This window comes from Lepidochelys kempii, chromosome 9 (genome assembly GCF_965140285.1).
Source record: "Lepidochelys kempii isolate rLepKem1 chromosome 9, rLepKem1.hap1, whole genome shotgun sequence".
NCBI classification, from domain to species: Eukaryota; Metazoa; Chordata; order Testudines; family Cheloniidae; genus Lepidochelys; species Lepidochelys kempii.
The window spans coordinates 101,552,886-101,574,378 of record NC_136388.1 but is presented as its reverse complement, the minus strand read 5'-3'; the positions used below and the strand labels follow the sequence as shown (position 1 = coordinate 101,574,378).

General features: G+C 45.4%; 1 protein-coding gene across 2 annotated transcripts in view; it reads left to right on the top strand.

Annotated features, from left to right (window-relative positions):
• Window positions 1–21,493, top strand: part of HTR2C (5-hydroxytryptamine receptor 2C) — a 450,750-nt gene that overhangs the window by 90,986 nt on the left and 338,271 nt on the right. For both annotated transcript variants that reach the window (XM_078854300.1, XM_073358600.2), the window contains exon 2: window positions 2,095–2,168. The gene's annotated coding sequence lies outside the window, so the exon portion shown is untranslated. The remainder of the gene's footprint in view (window positions 1–2,094; window positions 2,169–21,493) is intronic.

The following is a 21,493-nucleotide window of genomic DNA, read 5'->3' as shown; positions in this document are numbered from 1 at the left end:
TACTGGACTGCATAGCAGAGCCTGAGCAATGTTAAGCCATGTGATCCGAGAGGGTTCGCTGGGACTAGCTCAAACACACAGGGACTCTCAACTCCTTCTAGGAGTCTGATTTGTTTTGTGCACCCCAAGTTTCACCTCACTTAAAAACTGCTTGCTTACAAAATCAGACATAAAAACACAAAAGTATCACAGCGCACCACAATTGAAAAATGGCTGACTTTCTCATTTTGACCATATAATTAAAAAAAAATCGATTGGAATATAAATATTGTACTTTCATTTCAGTGCATAGTATATAGAGCAGTATAAAGTCACTGTATGAAATTTTAGTTTGTACTGACTTTGCTAGTGCTTTTTATGTAAAACTAGGCAAATATCTAGATGAGTTGATGTACCCCCGGAAGACCTCTGTGTACCCCTGGCTGAGAACCTCTGGGCTAGGGGATGGCTTTGTTACAGGTATAGGGTGGGGGGAGAAGCAGCATGACCATGCCTCTGGGACAAAGCTGAGAGACCGCTTCTTTTGGGCCCAGGACTGGCTGGAAAGGCACATTTGGATTTCTGATCAAGGAAGCTGTCTGCTGCTGTGTGCTCCTATTGTGTTAATGGAAATGGAAATTTGTGGACATTCTTTGTAAATAAACAAGATTGCACAAAGAAATATCTGATTCATATAATTACTTTCTCCTCCTAATGGAAACAACCTGGCAATGCCCCGAATATTGGCTAAATGCTTGTACCAAGGGGAGGGCAGCACTATTTTGTGAATATAAAGAAAGGATAATTAATGCACACAGACATCATTTTACGGGGTCAGTAGCTAGTCAAATAGCGACTTTCTATTTTTAAAAAAAATGCTTCATGCATAGAAAATATTTTATAGTAACTTTTAAATGTCCGTTTTGATATTAAGACCTAAGTAACAGTAGCATGACATGTTTTGAGAAAAAAATAACTCACGTACAAAGAATAATGGTGTTATTTTCAAAGCATTCTTCATGCAGAATACAAGTTATGGGTCTGCTCATTCAAAACTTTCCTTGAAATTAATGGAGATGAAGGGTATGCAAAGAATGAGAGTCTAGGCTGTGTTTTGTATGAATTTCAGGGCCGAATGGTTTTGTTGCGGGGGTGGAGATAGGGCGAAAAGGGAATCTGGAGTAATTCCAGTGAAGTCAGATGACCTCTTCCAGATTTACATTTGGGTAGTTAAGCAGAATTTTACCATTGCGCATACCTACTCTGTGCCCATTTTACCAGTATGGGAATGCTCATCTTTGAGATTTTAAAGCACATTTTAAATTTAGATGATTAGGATGCTCTGGGAGGATTTTTTCCTCAACCCAGAATGAGATCTATCAATATTTCCTCTCCGGTGTGGGTATCTTTGGAAGTATCGAGCTGCTCTCGTGTGTTCTAGGTTTTACAGTGTTTCATGCTCATTGTCATGTAACCTGTGAGCGGCTGAGACCAGGCCTGTCTTTTCACTATGTTTCTATATAACACTGTGCACAATGGAGTGCGGTACTTGTAGGTATTATTGCAATACAAATAATAACTTCTGTAACCGCCATAACTGATGCAATGGTCTACTGAGTAAACGTGACACTTCATGTAAATGCCACTAATGCGTAGCTAGAAAGTATCTCCTTATGGCATTATGGAGGGCCCACTCAGCTCTATGTCTTCTTGGATCCCTTTGAAATTAAAACATTTAGGTCTTATATGAATAGTCCCTTTGAAATCAACAAAATCACACGAATAAGGGCTTCAGGATTGGGACCTAAACCCCCGGCTTGCTCCCCCGCAACCCTCCCCCTCCCCCCGCAAAAAAAATTATGTTAAATTGTGTCAAAAGCTCTAGTTAGCCAGGAATAAACCAGCAGCCATGTGTTCGTTTTAAAACCCTGCGTTTTGCCATTTAATTCCTGCTCTAATTAATTACTGTAGGGCTGGAAATTCTATGACTCTAGCTTTCCTACAGTGATGTCAAGGAATTTTATGGCTACTGTAATGTGCTGTCCTAGCTACAGTGACTAGCTAAAGTGTTTGTGGCAATTCAGTGTTTAACAGCGAACACGTTTGCTTTTATAGGGAAAGGAGGAATCCAGACTAATGCTTTCAGCAAACAAACCATGCTGTCACCCCAACACGCTCCTCTTCAGAATGTAAGTACATGCTGAAAACCAAATTCGCGTTTCGCTTGTTTATGAATCGGTTACAGTGGAGGCCGTGAATGGCTGGAGTTAGTGTTATCATTTATTATTTGCATTGCAGTAACACTGACAGGCCCAGTTCAGGAGTGGGGCTTTATGGCGCTAGGTGCCGTACAAAGAGAGCACAGAGCTGGAGATCTTACAAGTTGTGAAGTGTCTATAAAACAATGTGAAGGGGCGGGGGGAATGGGGAAAGCTAATACAATCGTGCATAGGCCAGAAACATCTCTACATGGGCCAGAGGTGCGTAGCCAGATGGCTTCATGCTGCTTACGTATGGTCTGAACAAAACTGAATAACGTAAGCTAAATATCCAACATCTCTTCTGGCTGCCTACCTAGCTAGTATCCCTTGCCAGTTCGCTGTAGTCACTGGGGGTGGGGGGACGGGATGGGTGTGTGTGTGTGGAAAGTGGAGTGGAGAGAGTGGCAATTTTAAGGTAACAGTTGTCAGAGGAAAAACTGAAGCAAAACTAAAGAACTGTCCAATCGTCTGGTGAAAACATAGCCCTTCAGAAGCAAAAAACCATGCTGTTGCTAACAATCCCTTTTGCGCTGAAGAAGGGAGGATCGTTTCATTTTATTGCATCTGGAAACAGACTAGAGCAAATCCTAATGTCTCTTTGATTTTCAGACTTCACAGGGGAAAGGTTACAAGGGCAATGCAATTAAGACTTGCAAGCAGGAATAGGCAAAGCTGAGGAACACCGTTAATAGACCTCAAATTAACTTGGACAAGGTGAATTTCAAAAAAGTAAATTAGACAGTATAAGATGGAGTGATGGCCCTAATTCCATCCATTTAATAACCCCGGTAACTCCTCATCCTTCCAGAGAGGTGGGCTGGGCTCTGCTTGTGGGGTCCCAGACCTCGGGCTCCAGCCCAAGCCCAAACATCTGTGCCATGTTTACATCCCTGCAGCCCGAACCCCATGAGCGTCAACTAACCCAGGCCAGCAGTGTGTGTGTAATTGCTGTGTAGATGTACCCGAAATGTCCCAGAGCTCTTGGCTGAGATTTTTCTCATCTCCTTGTCTCATTCTCATTTCCCCTGCCTGTATTTGCTGTTCTCTTGTGCTGATCCCAAGCAGGGTGTGCTGCTGATAGGTCTGGGGGTTGCTCAGAATTCAGCAGAGGCTTAGTGGACGCCCAGAGCTTGCTCAGCAGGTGAGTGTTTGATCACACCAGGCTGAGCCAAAGGGTCTGCAGCACAGACTTTCACGTGAGAGTTAAGTGACCAAAATGGGCTTGTCAGTAAGTAGAACTGGAGTGGGAAATCAGGTGTGCAGCAGCCATTTTGCTTCCCGTAACATACCAACTTCGACACTGTTTGCAAGAAAGGGTCATTCAGTCTGAAATTATGGTAGTTTATAGTGTAAAAAAAAAGTTAAAATCAAAACAAAATGCTCTGAAATTTTCAGACTGAAACACTTAGATTGACCCAATACAAAAACCAGTTTGGATGATCAGTCCATGAACATTTTCATGATTTTGACTTTTCTTCACAATCCAGGATGGGAAATGTTTTTGAAATCTCTCTTCCCCTCCCCCCGAATGAGAGAACCATTTCCCACCCAGCCCTGTGAACCATAAACAAACATAGCCATGGCCTCACCCCATGGAAATGTCTTAAGGGACTTAAGAAACGATAGCTGTTCTAGAGAAATTTTGAACCATCCTATAGAACTGAATACAGAAATCTGTCCCTAGCATTCGCTATTGTGCCAGATAGGTTTTTAGAGTAATTTCTATAGAACTCCATTGCCTTTATTTCCTGTTAAATGCTACAGGACTTTGGCACTTGTTGGCAATGCCAGCCCCTGGAGATGTTCTTTCAGAATGTAGACATTTGACATTCTGCGTGTTACCATCTTCCCAAGAGCGGCTTGCTTCAATTTGCAAACTCGTTAACAGCCAGAGTGAGAATGCAAGAGCTCCTGCAATGCGCTGCATGAGCCATGCAGATCACCGTTGTAGACTATGGAAATCCTTTGCCGACAGGCATAAGGCACAGACTGCATATTCATAAACAAAGTCCTCCTGGCCACTTTCATAGTGCTGCCATATACTGCAGGTCTGTGCAGTTGCTGAGGAAGCTGGATTATCTCTGCTCCATCCTGTTGGACGGAGACCAGGTAAGTATTTGCTCAGCATCCTTGACAGCTCTCTAACTTTTGCTGTGCTTCTCCAGCAAGTTCTGCATTTCTTCAGGACCAAGCACTGGATGTATCGTTGAATTGTTTTCTTCTTGCTCTGGTACGCTTACTGCACCAGGGCTTTTATTTTTCTCTGAATAACCTGATTTTCCGTCCCTGGATTTATTGTACAAACTATAGCCTTTAGCCTTGCCTTGCTGCTTGCTAACCAGCCTGCCTTCCTCTCAGGGGCTCACTTAATTTCAGCTCTGCTTCTTTAAAAACATTGTTACTTCTACAGCTGTAGGAATGTGGTTCTCCAGTGAAAATGACCATGGGAAAATGGCACTTTCTGCTACCTGTGTGTATTACTGGTCAGTTCTAGTGGCTTCAGTGGCTAAAATATGGTAGCACACCAAGGTTGGTGTGCTCACCTCGTGGTTGGGCCACACAAGAGGTTAAGAGTCTACTAATGCTACCTGATGATAGAGTTACACCTTCTAGAGCCCGTGTAAAGTTCTGATGTTTTTAGCATTGAAGGTCCTGTGTTGGCTGGTGGTTACACCAGCACAGTGGAGAGATGGTGAACTGGGTATGGTTCCTTTGTGTTCTTCACCTAGTAGAAAAACGTACTGCCTTCAAATCAGCTGACCCTATTAGTGCTCAGTTAAGGAAATGGGGTTACACAGCTGTCATGGACGGCCTAATGAAGTTTGCACAACGTTTATTTACTGCTGATATGGGAAAAGAAAAGAACCCAGATTGCTTCTCACTTGGCAGGGCTGGCAGGTAAAGGGAAACATCTTTTTACTTCTCAATGGAGCACATTTGATCTGAAAATCATTGGTAGACAGTGACCAGGGAACCCCACAATGCCGCTTGCTCCAGTTTAGCTTTTCAGATTAGAACATTGGCCCCTTCCATTAGGCCTGGGAGGTGGTATATTATATATGGTGGTAAACTGCTATAGAGACTCTCCAGAATGAAATGAAATGGCCACCTATGTTTGTTTCTCTTTCTCCCTCATGATGCAGGACAGATCTTTGCAGCGTCTTTATAGTCCAGTATCTAGGGTATTGCCACCTGCAGAAAGTCATTTTGTCTTACTTTGGTTTCTTTGTCTCCTAGGTTTTGCTTCCCACTCTCATGCCTGTCAAAACAGAAGTTTTCCCCCAAATATGGAACTGGCTTCACTGATTAATTTGCGAATTATTGCTGTCAGATTTTCCCTTTGAACTTCCTTGTTAATTTATCTTCAGGAAACATCAGATATCTCTGAGACAATTAATCCAAACATTCAATTAAAAAGAGGCAAATTTAGAAAAATCTCCAATTAAATATTTAATTAGAAATCTGAAATGACATAAATGAAGAAAACCTAAAAGGCCTGCTGTAAAAGGCAGCTGGTTAAATGCCAATCTCTCCGTAGTGATTTGGGATCACAGCTCAGGCTTGTGATCTGTGTAAAGCTGAGGATATGAATGGAAGTTCTACAATAGTTATGTGCAGGCCTGATCTTACATTAGCTTTTCCACAGTCCCCCTCGCACAAAGGGGCTAATGCCACCAGGAGAAGTCCTGGCAGCACGGCTCCATAGGCGCCATGGTGCCTGGGAGTCAGGGCACCCGAAGCGAGTGCAGATGACTCAGGCCTCCTGCAAATCTCCCAGAATCTGCATCTCCCTGGGCAGAGGCAAACTGCAGTCCTACCCTGGAATTATTTGGGAAACCTTTGGGTGAATTCCTCTTGTGGAGCTGTCCCACTTCCCCTGGGCAGAGCGGGTAGAGGCTGGGAGTCAGAGGTGGGAGAGTAAGTGAAGACTGTTCTGTAGTGAGAGGGACCGTTGGTGATATTTGTATCAAAGAGCAGGATGTGGAAATTCATGGGAGAATAATGCAGTGCCAGCTGGACAGGGGAGAACAGCAGTGCAGTTTGCAGGGAGACACACTGGGAAGAGATGGTCTGCACAAGTAACTGAGCTGTACTGCAGTTCAGCCAGTGGAGTCACCCAGATACCCTGGGGCTAGGGGGCCTGTATTGTGAGTTATCCGCTCCTGTGTAAAGGGGTTCTGGGAATGTAAAAACAAAAGCCAGAGTTTCTAGCAAAGGATGAGAAGTCATTCTGCAGTCCCTCCAAACACTCCCCTGGCAGCCGGGGGCAGGGGGGCAGAAGGGGGAAAAGTTTCTCACTACAGCCTGAAGGGGCTGAGAGATGGGCTTTTAATGAGCGTGAGACACAATGCAGCTGCTTCGCCAGCTCTAGGTGAGCCTGGAGGTGGACGGGGGAGCCAAATGTGTATCTGCTCCTGACACGGTATTGAAGAAGGACCCTAGTAAGATGATCTCATAGTGGCAAACTATAGCAAAGGGTATAGGTTCCCTGCCTCCCTGCTGATGACTCGCTCAGTTCAGTCAAGGTGTCTGACACAGTTAACGTCCCCCCACCGACGCATCTAGCCATCCTGAGTGCAGAATTCTTCTTGCCTTCCTCCCAGCAGCTCTGCTCCATCCTGTCTGCACCTTCTGCCATCCACCTTTTAGCTCAGGTTCCCAGCCTGGGAGTCATTCCCAGCCCCTCTTGTTCTTGCTCTCCTCACACCAGCTCCAGACACTCAATGAATCCTCTTACTTCTTTCTGCACGTCATGTAAAAGCCGCCCCACTAAGTGCTGTCCATGTTCTGGGCAGCGCCTCTGTCGGTGACTGACTGTGTCCGTCATCTCTGCAGACTCGTGGGTTCCCACCTCACATAAACCCACCTCACTTTGTTCAAAATGGCCTGTCTGACCTCACTGCCCAGCCCAGCTGCCCTGACTCTCTTAGTGCCCTCCTTGAACCCCGTCACTGCCTCCCTCCAGTCTACGTGCCTCGTCCTCCCTTTGGGGGCTTCTCCAATCTCATCACTTCCAGCTCCCCCTAGTCTCACCCTGGCTCCCAGCTGGGAGATGGGTCCATTCTCCTCTGGCTCCCAGACAGGAGCAGGGTCCAGCCACTGAGCTCTCCAGGGAAGCTGGTGCAGCTGGGCTGTAGCTGCCTGGCGTTCTTGTCAATTTCATGGCTCCTGCTGTGCAATTGACAAGGCAGCCAGCGTTGCCCTAACCAGGCGGACATAAGCCCTACACCTCTTGAGGAGGTGGAGTTACTCTGTCGGTGTAGCAGGGCACTTACATCGGCAGGAGCAAGGCTGTAGCGTGGACACTGCCATAATTCGGTCAACATAAGCTGCTTTACGTGAGCCAGCTGTGTAGTGTAGACCAGCCCTTTGACTGGGAATTCTAGTGCAAGAGAGAGTAGTGAGCGGCGTAGTTCCACGTATTATCCAGAAGGCTCTGCCAGGTCACTACTGCTTCGTAGGTATGCTGGGTTCTAAGCACTAGGAACAGAGTGAAATATTTGGATGTGCACTTCGTTCTTTATTTACAAATTCCAAAAGTAGTGATCCACAAGTGTAGGGGATCTCAAGTATGGACTTTATGCAGGGAATAGTATGTGCTCCTGTAAGGTCTGCACCGATGGCCCACTGCCATGGATGCCCCATCACACTCCATGCTCCTGCTAGTCTTTTATTTTTTTAATAGAAATGAAGGCCATGTGGAAGTCACTGTGACTTGTATGTGCACAGGGCCTGAAGGATCAGCCTTTCAATCCCAGAACAGCTGCGAAAGGCTAAGAGGTGATTTTCAAGGTACACAGACTTGTGAAGCAGAACGCATGCTGCCCCTGGCTGGCACAAGGACCTCTGGGCAATGAGTAACCTGCATGCGTGCACACGGGTTAGTGTGCACACCTCAGATTAGGTCTCTCATTAAACCTTTTTCTAAATGAACTGTCAGGAGACCAGAAAACCTGCAGTAAAACCATAAGGCAAGCCACTGAAATACACACAGCTACGGCCACTAATATGAGACATTTGCCCCCCTTTCTGTAAAGAATAAAAGTAATGTTTATTATTTTAAATTAGCCATGCAAACGATTAACTCGAACAGAAAATTATCTTTACAAGGCTGGAAAATGAACTGGAAAATGCTGTGGGTGGTAAGATGTGTCCAACATCCTTATTGGAAACTTGTCACCTCTCTGACTCCCCTTGGAAAAGGAGAACTGCATCTCCACATTAGCTGACGCTGGGAGAAAAAAGGGTTCTTAGTGACAGGTTCCCAACAGACCTAACCCACTGCCCCATGACAGCAAGTCTCCAGCCGGTGTTATGTGGTGCTGACCTTTCACCTTCTTGTGCCAAAGCTAATCTGAGCGGTTACAATGCTTCTGGTAAGCTTTCTACGAAACAAACAACAGTCATGATAAAAGGCCTTTTAACCAAAACTGAAAGCAGAATCTGGCAGTGTCTCCTTTAGCTGTTGTTTGTGGAGCACTGGCAACTACCCAGCACTGCCTGCACCTAGGGGGTAGGGAACGCCCTGCCCAGGGCAGACAAACGCATAAAACACCTGGAGACACAATGCAATGGGTTCAGCACACATTTTGCTTCCTAGCGTCTTTGGCTCCGATTAAGAGACAGCAGCACTGTTCAGGGTGGTGGGATGAAGACTAGCAGGCTGCATGGCAGGACCGTGTCCTGAGGAGGAATCTGGCAGACGTGTAGCAAGCGTCCAGCCACTCCAGGAAATAGGGGGGCAGGGTGGACATGAGTGAGAGGCAGAAGGATAAAAGGCAGTAGGTCAGGCATGAAATCTTAGAGCGAAAGGACTTTGGGGCTGGGGGCGTAGGTCTATTCTAAGAGAGGACACGATGCAGTGAACAAGGTGTGAATTTACAGTAACCTTGTAAATACATAAAAGACCTAGGTGGGACTGACTAGAAAATTTAGTACCCTAATCACGAAGTGCGTGATACAGTGTGTTCACCAACCGTGTTAAGTCTAAGTGTGCTAAGCTGATTCATGAGTCTGTGCTTTGGATGTGTAGCATACCTGGTTCCAACCCCTACGCTTGAGCCTAATCAGCAAGATGGCAGTTTGATTGTATGCCAGTATGCCATCTCTCTTGGACGTTCCTGTTCTGTGGACCATGCAATATCTTCCTGAATGTCTGCAGTAAAGAAGCATCCACTGAAATACAAGAGTATTCCCTTGGAAAATCCAGAGGGAGTTTTAGATTAGTTTGCTTTCCCCTGTTTAGATAAAAATGAGTGAGCAAAATCTGCCTGGAGAGCTCTGATGGAGCTGACTGAGATGTGACTCTTCAAAGGGCGTGCAGAATTGGCGTGTTAAAGCACATCAGAGTTTCCATAAGGACCCCTTTTATTGAAGTGCCTGTAGCCGCATAGCAGCCCAGTGCAAGTTCACAGCTTCTTTCCACAAGCCTTGACGCAGGAGAGCCCTTCTCTATCTCCCACTGACTTCTGGGGCACAGACGCACATTCCTAACTGCCCTTCCCGGAGGGGGCCTAAGGAAGGGGGGAATTTTGGTTCCTCGTGCAAACCCAGAGTAAAAAGGGTCTGCATGACGGGCCAATCCTGGGGATGAAAAGGTCCCCGTCTGCCTTCAGGCAGGGTACAAGGCAGTTGCACAGCCAGGCGGTGGCCCCTGCTACAGCCAAAGTAGTGCTGTATCACTTGTTGCCAGCTGCTTCCCACCTCTCTGCTCAGAGCCGGTGTATGTCGCAGAGCCACTGGGCCCTCCACCAAACCCCTCTGTGCTCCCGTGAGGAGTCTCTGCTCTGGGATGCGCAGGGCCTCGGCGACAGGTGGCTCAGCATCTGCGGCACGTACTTTCCCCTCCGCCATCTCCCAGGGGAGATGGTCTACCAGCCTGGTGGGCTGTTCAGAGCATTTTATGGACATGCTTAGATTGGACATCCGGGGGGGTACTACTCAGCCCTGGGGAACCAAACGGGTCTCCCACTCATGGGCGTGCAGCTCACCTTCCTGTCAGTGGGTTTAGGGGCCCATTCCCGGAGGCTGGCTGAGAAGTGAGCATGCCTCCCTGAGGCTTCACAGATTCTGCCGCAGGTTCCAACAGGTGAACGTCACTGTGAACTGACTGTGGAGAAGTGATGGTGAGGAGAAATGAGTTATTTAAATGAGCTAGTTTCTCATAATATCAACTGACCTGAGCACACTGGCCTGTTCTGTGACTAGCAGGTGTAAGCCATGAATGCGTCTGACTTTGTTTCAGAACAAGGTAGTCTTTTAAGTCAGAGCTCTGCCTGCGCAAAGACTGCAGGACCCGGCCCGTTGAGTGACAAAACGGAACCTGTCTGTGGGAGTGCGGAAGACTTCTGCGCTGAACCCACAGCCGTGAGAGCTCCGCATTTACTCCCCCTCCGTAAAGACAAAACACGGTGAGACCTACATTGGTGCTGTGGGGATTAATTAGTTAGTTTGTCCCCGACTCTTCTCTTTGCCTGTTGTCTGCAGCTTGGTGCCTGATCTGGACTCCCTGGTATCCTGACTCCAGCTTGGGAACAGAGTCCTTGGCTGCCCGTGACCCAGCCCGATAGGGACAGGCAGGACAGATGCAAACTCTCAGCCATTAGTGCTGGAAGGGGAAGGAAATGGTTGATTATTTTTCTGCACAGAGAAAAGATTTGGTTCCATGTCGGATTTTAAGAATGGTCCTGATCCAGTGATTTCTGAATAAACTAATAATGGTTCCAATTTAAAGCCCTTTAGAGGACTAAGGGAAAGGCTTGCTTCATGCTAATCGGTAGTTTCTGAAAGCCTGTCACAAAGCCACCCTCAAGAAGAATGGATCTGACAATTGTAGCTCTCCAAACCTGACAGATTAAGCAGTTAGACAGTTGAAATGTCACACTGGTGTAAGCGCTGGGAGGTAGATTGACACACATGCTGAGAGAGAACAGGCTTGCATTGCTGCAGTCTAGACAATTGATGCCTATTCCTCAGGTCTCATAAAGTTCTGTTTTCCATTGTATTCATCACAGCGAGAGCATAACAAATACAGTCGCTAGCTAGCTCCACAGCTCTAAATCAAAGCAGCCAAGTGTCACAACATTTCCATGTCACACGTTTTTGAGCCAAAAACAATGAGCACAATGTTTTTTCCTAAATACATTTACTAAAAATGTCTGTGTCTCTAGAGGTCCCAGGACACAGCTCACCTTTCCCTCTGCTCTGTGAGGTGGCAGGGACTGTGGCCAGCAAAGCCTTCCACACATCCAATATCCTTGCAAGACGGCTGGCCATCCCCTTACCTGGTCTGTTCTGCTGGTAATGAACTGAACAGGGCAATTAGCGAGTGATCTATCCCCTGTCCTCCACTCCCAGCTTCTGGCAGTCAGAGGTTTGTGGACACCCTAAGAATGGGCTTACGTCCTGACCATCTTAGCTAACAGCCATTGATGGACCTGTCCTCCATGAACTTATCTAGTTCCTTTTTGAACCCTGTTATAGTCTTGGCCTTCACCACATCCCCTGGCAAGGAGTTCCACAGGTGGACTGTGCATTGTGTGAAGAAATACTTTCTTATGTTTGTCTTAAACCTGCTGCCTATTAATTTTATTGGGTGATCCCTGGTTCTTGTGTTATGTGAAGGAGTAAATAACACTTCCTTATTCACTTTCTCTCCCCCAGGCATGATTTTATAGACCTCTCCCATATCCCCCTTTATTCATCTTTTTTTTTTTTTAAACAGAACAGTTCCAGTCTTTTTAATCTTTCCTTTTATGGAAGCTGTTCCATACCCCTAATCATTTTCATTGCCCTCCTCTGCACTTTTTCCAATTCCAATATAGCTTTTTTGAGATGGGGTGACCAGAACTGCACACAGTGTTCCAGATGTGGGTGTACAGTAAATTTATATAGTGGCATTTTGATATTTTCTGTCTTATTGTCTATCCCCTTTCTAATGGTTCCTCGCATTCTTCTAGCTTTTGCCATGGCACATTGAGCAGATATTTTCAGAGAAGTATCCACGCTGACTCCAAGATCTCTCTTGAGTGGTAACAGATAATTGTAACCCCATCACTCTGTATGTATTGTTGGGATTATGTTTTCCAATGTGCATTACTTTGCATTTATCAGCACTGAAAGCCATCTGCCATTTTGTTGCACAGTCACCCAGTTCTGTGAGATCCCTTTGTGACTCTTGGCTATTTTGAGTAATTTTGTATCACCTGCAGTTTTTTTCTTCATCTCCAGGGCAGGGACCCAGCATCAGAGCTTCTCTAACGGCCAGCGGCCATAGCGTCCTGCCCCTTCTTTCCTTACTTTCTGTTCAGTCCTCCCCATCTCTGACACTTGGAGGCAGAACTGCTTGGTTGGTGATAGACCACGACGAGGAAGACCTGCCTCCAGATCCAATTTGCTCTGGCTACAATGGCACCCCTGAGGAGTGCGTCATGGGTGGTACTTTGTGCCTGAGGGGCCGCTGCTGCTTGTCTTCACTTTCTGGGTGCAGGTGTTTTGTGCCCCTCTCAGACACCCAGAGGAGCTGACATGGCAGAGCCCGAGCCTTCAGAACAACAACAGTCACCCACTCTGGCCTTCCCCTCTGCCCTACGCTGCGGGAGGGCTGGGGACGGAACATACTGGTCATGATGCGCTGCCTGCAGCCGGCTCTGTGGGAGACAGACTCTTCTGGAGCAAGGGCACCAGCTGCATTAAAGATTGATTTGAAAAATGTGGTCTTGCTTCATGGAATCAATGTTCCCTGATCCTGCCGTATGGCTGACTTAGATTTGGAACAGGGAATTTTTGCCTCAAGCAAAAAACCAGAAAACAAAAAAGCCCTCAACTCTCTGCCTCTCTTCCTGCCTACCAGGGAATAGGGACTCTGTATCAAGACATAAAGGTAGAGAACATTTGGTCTGTTTATCATTTTGCAAACTAATTACGCATCTCAGTTAAACCCAGACCCTTCTCGCTCCCCTCACCCCCCCCATGCCCAAACCTGTCTCTTGGTTGTGCTGTTCCTTTCCTGGATATAACGTGTGGGCTACAGTGTTACCTCTAAGAAATAATTCTTCAGATACGTAGGCAGAACAGTCTTTTCTGGTGATATGCCCAGCGTCTACGAAAGAAGAGCATCACGGCTGACCATAAGCACTTCTCACAGATCTCATTCCTGCTCATTCAGACAAATAGAACTCGCAAGACCGTCTGCAACAGCACCGTCTGGTCACTGCCATTAATGTTGCACTATATACATGGCTGAAATGGCATCATAATTTTCAGGTTTTGTTTTTTCCCTAAAGGAACAATGGAAGACTTTAATGACTCTTGTGGAGGCCTTTCGTATATCGAATACAGGTTAGTTAAAGCTCTACTCCTGATATTTTGGTTGGATTTCTAAATTTTCTCCTTTTAGTAATCTACAGGGTTAAAACAAGCCCTGCTGGAATTTTGGTTACTCCCACAGACAGCAAAGGGAATTCTTATTCAGTATACCTGTGTGTGTGTGTACACGCTGTGTGCAATGGTGGCTTTCTGGCTGCTGAGGTTTGTAGTTTGATTATTCATGAGATTAAATCATTATTGTTAAGTGCCCGGTGACAGAGTGCCATGGACATTTTTAGATAATGAGTAAAAATGAGCTGGCAGTGCTGACTGGGCTGAAGCATCAGAACTGTGCTTCGATTGTACTTTGTGGAAAGCCTGGACTGAGGAATGACCAATTAATACAAAACCATTTAATTAAAATGTCATCCTCACGTTAGCTGGGAGAAGCCGCCACAGGGGCAGGATTTACCAGCTTAATTGTTTGCTACTGCTGAAAATAGATGGAACACACCCACAAGTGAGCTGCTGCGTTAGCTGCGGGTTCTGAACCAGAGAGCTATGGTCCCTGTCCTGTGAGTGCCTGACATGGGCAGGGCCCTTTGTCTTCAGTGTGGCTCTGAGCGGGCACAGGAGTCTGCTCACACAGCGTCCGTTGCAGGTTGAGGTGGCAGGGGACTAGGCAGACAGCTGCCAGAACAGAGGGATAGGTGAAGGGATGCGGCACACAGTGTTTTAACCGGTTTCAGAGTAGCAGCTGTGTTAGCCTGTATTCGCAAAAAGAAAAGGAGGACTTGTGGCAGTTTAGGAGTACTTGTGGCTCACGAAAGCTTATGCTCAAATAAATTTGTTAGTCCCTAAGGTGCCACAAGTCCTCCTTTTCTTTTAGTGTTTTAACTGTATTCAGCCAGGCTCCAGTCCTACAGATGGACCCTTCAATGGGACTCCACCCGCAGGCAGGTTTCTGTGCTTTCAGATCCCGATGCAGGATCGGGCCTTTGGTTTTTTAAACATCCAGCTATCTTCTGTTCTGATGAGCTCTTCCTTGGAGCCCATGCGGTTCAGTGGGCTGCTCAGGGAATGGTGCAGGGCAGAATTTCATAGTTGCCTTTTCAGTTTCCCAAAATTAAGAGAGTCCTGGACCCCCATAGGCTTGCAGAGGTTAGGAAATTTTTGGTTTTTAATTTTTTTCCTGTTCCACTTTTGTTTAATTTAGACCTCTTGAGAAATGCATGGTTGTTAGTTTCTTGCATACATCGATCCATCTCCGGGGATATACTGCACACACTATTTAGCTAGCATCTGCCTGTTTGAATGAAATGTTATTTTATGTGGAATTCAGTGTTCTGTTACCAGGAACAGGGAAACTGCAAATAATTCTTTCCCTCCTGACAATCCTGATGTTGCCAGCTGCATTATTTATTTGCCATTAGCGTCTGGTACCTGTCAGAATTATATTTAAACCCGGAACAGATAGAAGACCTATCCACATTCAGGTGCTTATAATTCTAGAGGCAGATGATGAAATACATGGATTTAGGCATAACTTATGTTCCCCAGTCCTGCATAGCCATATGAATGAGACACTGTGTTGCTTTGTACAATTCTTCAACAGAAGCAGCTGTAAGGCTTGGAAGTATACAAAGACTCTGACTGGCTGTTAACCTTTGGCTAAAGGTTGTCCTACTGGAAATTCCAGCTGGAAATTTTCAGGTGGCAGCAATTGGTCAACTGTCTTTCGAAAGAGAGCAAGGGGTCATTTCTTGACTGGTTCTTGGGGCTAGTGGCCCACCGCTGGAAATCAGTAAAAGTCAAAAGAAACCAAGGGAGGCTATGAAACTGCCAAAGAACTGCCAAAGGTTTTAAAAGATGTCTCCAGGAATTTCCACTCAGGAAGACAAGCAATTTTTTCTAGGTTATTTTTGCTTCTAGTTCTTTTTTTGTTTCCCTGTCCTGTTTTTTCCATCTCTGTGTCTTAGAGCACATTTTAAGACTCTGGCCTGCACCCCAGGTTTCCAAGCTTTGCTAGAAAATTGCTGGATGCACTAGAATTTTCCTTGGGATCTTCCCTGGGCTAGATGCTGGAATCACAGGTGAAATTACCTGGTCTGTGCTATGCAAGAGGTCCGACTTGATGATCATCAGGATGGTGCCTTTTAGCCTTAAAATCTACAAACCCATGAATCTCCAGTCCAGGCATATGTCTTCTCTAACGGCGGAGTCTGCATTTCTTGTTCATGTCTTTTTTTGGATCATGTCACAGACAATGGCACTTTTGTCACCTGGACAATCCAATAAAGTTCTGTCATCATTTAGTTCCCTCTTCTGTTTACAGTGGTGTTCCATGTCTGTAGATACGCTTGCAAAGTGCTCTAAGATCTTTCAACCTGAAAGAAGTTGTTATGAAGGTAAAGATCTTGTTTTATTTAAAATAATTGCAGAATCCTTTCACTTGTACACTTCAAGAAATGCAAGTTGCAGTTCTCAAATCTGGCAGGAAAAGGTATAAAATACATTCCAAAAGCAAAGACAATGTAGCAGTACTAGGCTGCCAAATACTGTGCTGTCTGGGTAATCCTGCTCCCCGTTGAGGACATAGAGTATAATTCATGTTTTTCACATGGTATACAATGGGGGAACTTAATTGTAACGGGCCACCAGTTACACCATGGCTGTTACATTGGGGTGATGGAATTGGATTCCAATTTCCATCACAACAGATCACACAAATATTCTTAGTTCCATAACCATACAGCTAAATAGCATGTTCTCTTTGAATTAGGGGAAAGGGAGCCATATATCTGGAAACCTTGAAGGGAGACTCGTATTGGGTGCCACAAAAAGCTGATATTGCCCCTGCAGACACCTCTAGAGGGGTGCTGTGGGAAAAGATCCACAGTCCCTTGGAGAAGGGCAATGCATATCCTGTAAAAGATCACCGTACATATCTTTATCATGCTAGCCAAATCACCCTAGAGTACATGGGTTATCGTAATAAATAGTAACATATTATAATTTATTATCAGACTTGACAATTACATTAAAGATAATTAAATACTAATGGAGCTGGAATACTCATGAATAGTAACGAAGACACTAAATTCTAAAATGATGCAAGTCAAGGGAGTTTCCGACAAAGCCTCTGGTTTTAAAAAAGTCAGTTGTAGGGCTTTTCTGTGACGCTTCTTCTAGTTCCTTTATAGGTGTTCCCTGATATGGCAGATCTTTCAGAAGTGTGTGCATTTTATCTTCCAGATGGATCTGATATGCAGAGGAACGGACATTTTCTGCAAGATATTAATTCTCCTTTATAACAGAACGTGCCAAATGTTAAGCTGGACATTTGAATTGAGGCACAGGGTTTTAGGTGATCACAATTTTGCATGATCTGCAAGGGCTCACTAGCAATTAATTAAGTGGTGGATAGTGGAGAATGATAGACTCACCTGACTGTAAATTCTAAAGGTAGCAAGTTCAATTTTGATTGAGATGGACTAGCCAGAATGCCCCTTTCTTTGCTGTCTTTCTCAGGCAGTGTGAGTGGGTGGGAAATGCAGAAATGAAGTGAGCCATGCCAATGGTTTGCTCAGTCATTTCTCTGTGTTCTAAGGCATGTCTGAATACTGTGATAGTCCACACGTCTAACTTGCCAAAATAAACATTTTATTTCTTATCAGCATGCATTTTTTAGAAAATTGTCTCTGGAACAATGGGTTATGGGATTATGGGATTATGGGACTTGTCTTTAAAAAACCAAAAACCTCAACAGCCTAGTGCTATCTGTTACACCAGTTGGTGTGTTTTCTGCAACTGTGGCTTCATGAAGAAAACTTTGGACTGGGGCCATCAGGATGCAATGCAACATTGTGAAGTTTCTCACCATCCTCAGTTCAGCACAAGTGACAAACCCTGATGTGATATGGGGTGGGAGAGCATTCCAGCCAGAAACTGCAAAGGAGAGAGCCGTGTCCCACAGACCATTGCTACAGAAATCAGTGAGGCAAGGCCACTCAGCCTCCTGTTGAGCCTCGTCCTCTTAGCTGTAAAACAGAGCAGCAGATGTGTAGAATAATCTGTAAGAAAATGAGACACTGAAATGTGGTTTCTCTGGATTGGATTCCCACCCTACCACAGTTCCTCTAACATCATTCACTATATTCCTTTTCTGTGTGTTAAATTTACCAGAGCAGGTACTAAGCCATTTCTCAGTTGTTGCTACTGCAGCATGTGTACCTTGATATGCATTTCCATGTGAAAATATTCTCCCACTGGCCCAGATGTTGAATGAGTTTCTGTGGACCCCAGGTACTTAGGGATACTGAAGAGGACCTTTTTGGCATTCAGAAGGAAGAGAGAGAGAGAGAGACGTAGAGACTGCTGCCTGTCTTGGGGCGGATGAGAAAAGGCCAGAGTTGCCATTATGTTAAATTACTTTTCAAAATCAGCTCGATCCGCTGCAGACAAATGCTGTAATCTCTGAAATGCCACCTACATGTTAAAGTGATTGAAGCCCTGGCAATACTTATGATAATGATGATCTCTTTCCTCTCTGTCTTGCTTGTTAATCACCCATATGAACTGAATAGCTGTGGGAAAGTGCTGGCAGTAGGGGAAAGATGTAGGTAACCTGAGAATCAAATACAGATTGGAAATAAAATTCCAAAAGACAGAGGTGAGATGGGATTTTCTGGTTTTAGTGCTCTTCTGCAATTCATTGTGCTATAGAATTCTACTTACTTGTGAACTCCAGTTGAAGTGTTTAGACCGGCTGACATACGATTAGATAACTGGTACAGTATTTTTCTGGTTTTGATTAAATAACCAAATTGTCCATGGACCTCTATGTAATGCTACTGCTGGACAGAGACCAATTTTCCATTTTTCAGGAAATTCTGCAATTTCAGAATGTCTTCTGTTTTGAAAAGGAATGAAAACAAAAAAGCCTGTTTCCCAGGAAGTGAAATTAAAAAAAAAGTTTGTTTTGAGTTGATTGAAATGTTTAATTTAGATAAAAATTGAAACATTTCATTCTGATTTCATATTTATTTTTTTATTATATAATATAAAGAACAAATAAATCAAAGTTGTTTCAAAACAGAAAATCAAACCTTTCATTTCAACCTTATCAGAGTGCTCCATTCTCTTTTCTTTTCCCCTCAAGTGAAATTTTGTTGAAATCGACAGATTTCCATGGAACATTTCACTTTTGATGAATCACCATTTTCTGATGAAAAGTGTTTCATCACAGTCTTTGACAAGCACCTCTAGTTTATCAACATAGTAGTTCGCAGATTGTGCTGGGTGAGAGCAAAATCCCAACTATCCATATAAAATGCGGGGGTCTCAATTAGCTGTTCCCATTCAAGAAAGATCTTGGAGTCGTTGTGGATAGTTCTCTGAAAACATCCACTCAACGTGCAGCGGCCGTCAAAATAGTGAACAGAATGTTGGGCATCATTAAGAAAGGGATCGATAATAAAACAGAAAATATCATCATGCCTCTCTATAAATCCATGGTACGCCCACAGCTTGAATACTGTGTGCAGATGTGGTCACCCCCTCTCAAAATAGATATATTGGAATTGGAAAAGGTTCAGAAAAGGGCAACAAAAATGATTAGGGGTATGGAAGAGCTGCTATATGAGGAGAGATTAATAAGACTGGGACTTTTCAGGTTGGAAAAGAGATAACTAAGGGGGGGGATATGATTGAGGTCTATAAAATCATGATTGGTGTAGAGAAAGTAAATAAGGAAGTGTTATTTATTCTTTCTCATAACACAAGAACTAGGGGTCACCAAATGAAATTAATAGGCACCAGGTTTAAAACAAACAAAAGGAAGTATTCACAGAACGCACAGTCAACCTGTGGAACTCCTTGCCAGAGGATGTTGTGAAGGCCAAGACTATAACAGGGTTCAAAAAAGAACTAAATAAGTTCATGGAGGATAGGTCCATCAATGGCTATTAGCCAGGAGGGGCAGGGATGGTGTCCCTGGACTCTGTTTGCCAGAAGCTGGGAATGGGCGACAGGGGATGAATCACTTGATGATTCCCTGTTCTGTTCATTTCCTCTGGGGCACCTGGCATTGGCCACTGTCAGAAGACAGGATACTGGGCAAGATGAACCTTTTTTCCGATCCAGTATGACCGTTGTTTTGAGCGCACACACAGTAAAGCTTTTAAATGGAAGAAAACAGCTCTTGGTTAATCTCCTTGTACAAATGAACCTGACGTGCTTCTTTTCTCTCTTTCTGGTTTGCAAACATTCTTTCTGGTTTGCCAGGGTATATACCACCAGCCCGCAACCCCTTTTCACAAGAGGAGCTATTAATTTCATTCCTCAGCACTGATGAAGGGAAGGGTCCATCCTGTTAAGTGTAGGCATGTGGCACCTTTGCGGTTTAGAGCAGACTAGATGGCATTGCATGAAGGGATTCAGAGTACAGTGACTGAGACCCTACACCTGGGGCCAGATCCACAGCTGCCGTACATCAGCCTCGCTCCCTTGCGGTCACTGAAGCTGCATGGATTTACACCAGCTGAGGACGTTTTCTTTGAATGTTAACGGAATATACCGTTTGCCGTGGTGTGGTACCTGCGTCAGTCCCGGGATGTTAGGGAGACAAGGCGGCTGGGGTAATATCCTTTATTGGACCAGCTTTTGTTGGTGGAAGCTTTTGAGTTTCGCAGAGCTCTCCTTCAGGCTCCTTTGAAAGTCTCAAGTAATAATAGGGTATGTCTACACTGCCGTTAACCACCTGTGGCTGACATGGGCTCGCGGGGCTTGGCTGGGGGGCTGTAAAATTGCCATGGAGATGTTCCTGCTCGGACCTGGAGCCCCACGAGGGGATTACGTGAGGATATTACAGGGGGAGGGTCCCAGAGCCCAGGCTCCAGCCCAAGCACAGACATCTACACAGCCGTTTTTAGCCCCTTGAGCCCGAATCGGCAGAGCGGGGCCAGCCGCCGGTGTTGAATCGCAGTGTAGACACACCCTTAGGGCAACTCTACCCAGGGAGAGGCAGCCAGTCTCGGAGCCCAGGTCGACAGACTCCCCCTCGTGCAGTGGGGCTACACGTCACGCTCTTGCGGCTCTGAAGCGCATTCCCATCGCTCGGCTGCAGCATGCAAGCTACAGCGTCTACACAGCTCTTCGTAGCGGGAGCCCAGCGAGGCCAGGTCTGTCAACCCGGGCTCTGTGCCAGGCTGCCACAGGCTGCTTCTCGCTGTGTAGATACACTCCCAGTTCCCCTGTGCCTCAGTTCGGCAGCTGTAAAATTGGGACAGATTACAAACTCTGAAGCATGCACATAGTTAGGATAATGGGAGCTATAGAACTAAGAACCTAGGGCAGAGAGAACTCCCCTAGGCTCCTTGGAAAAGCCCGACCTAACGATGTAACCCACACTCAGTTGCAGACATGTTCATGGCTTTGCAGCTTGTGAGTAATGCTCCCTGCTGGAAAGCACCTTTCTACCATACTTCATCGTCAGAGAATGTCATCATGTCATCTGCAGGTATTTCACTAAGTGCGGTAATTGATTTGAGGTTGAGTAGAAAACTGAGACCACAGATCTGAACATGCCCAAACCAGATCTGGATCTGAACACTGTGTGTCACCTCTAGACCCAAAGCCCAGATCAGAAAGCCCTTGATTTCGGAGGAAGTTTCTATCCAGATCTGATCATCCCCACGCCAACCCCTGGAGCTACGACACTGCTGCCCATAGGTCCTGCTACAAACCAGTGTGGTGGTTAAGCTGCTCTAAGATAGTGTGTGAGTTTTGTGCAGGTCTGAAAAATACAGGCTTAAATAGGAGACAAATGGCAATACAAAGTAAACTGTTGATCTTCATCATCTTAAAATATGTCATGTGCATTACATATCAATCACCTGTGCCTTGCAGGCCTGTCTCTGTAGTTTCTAAAAAAGAGAGAGAGGGGG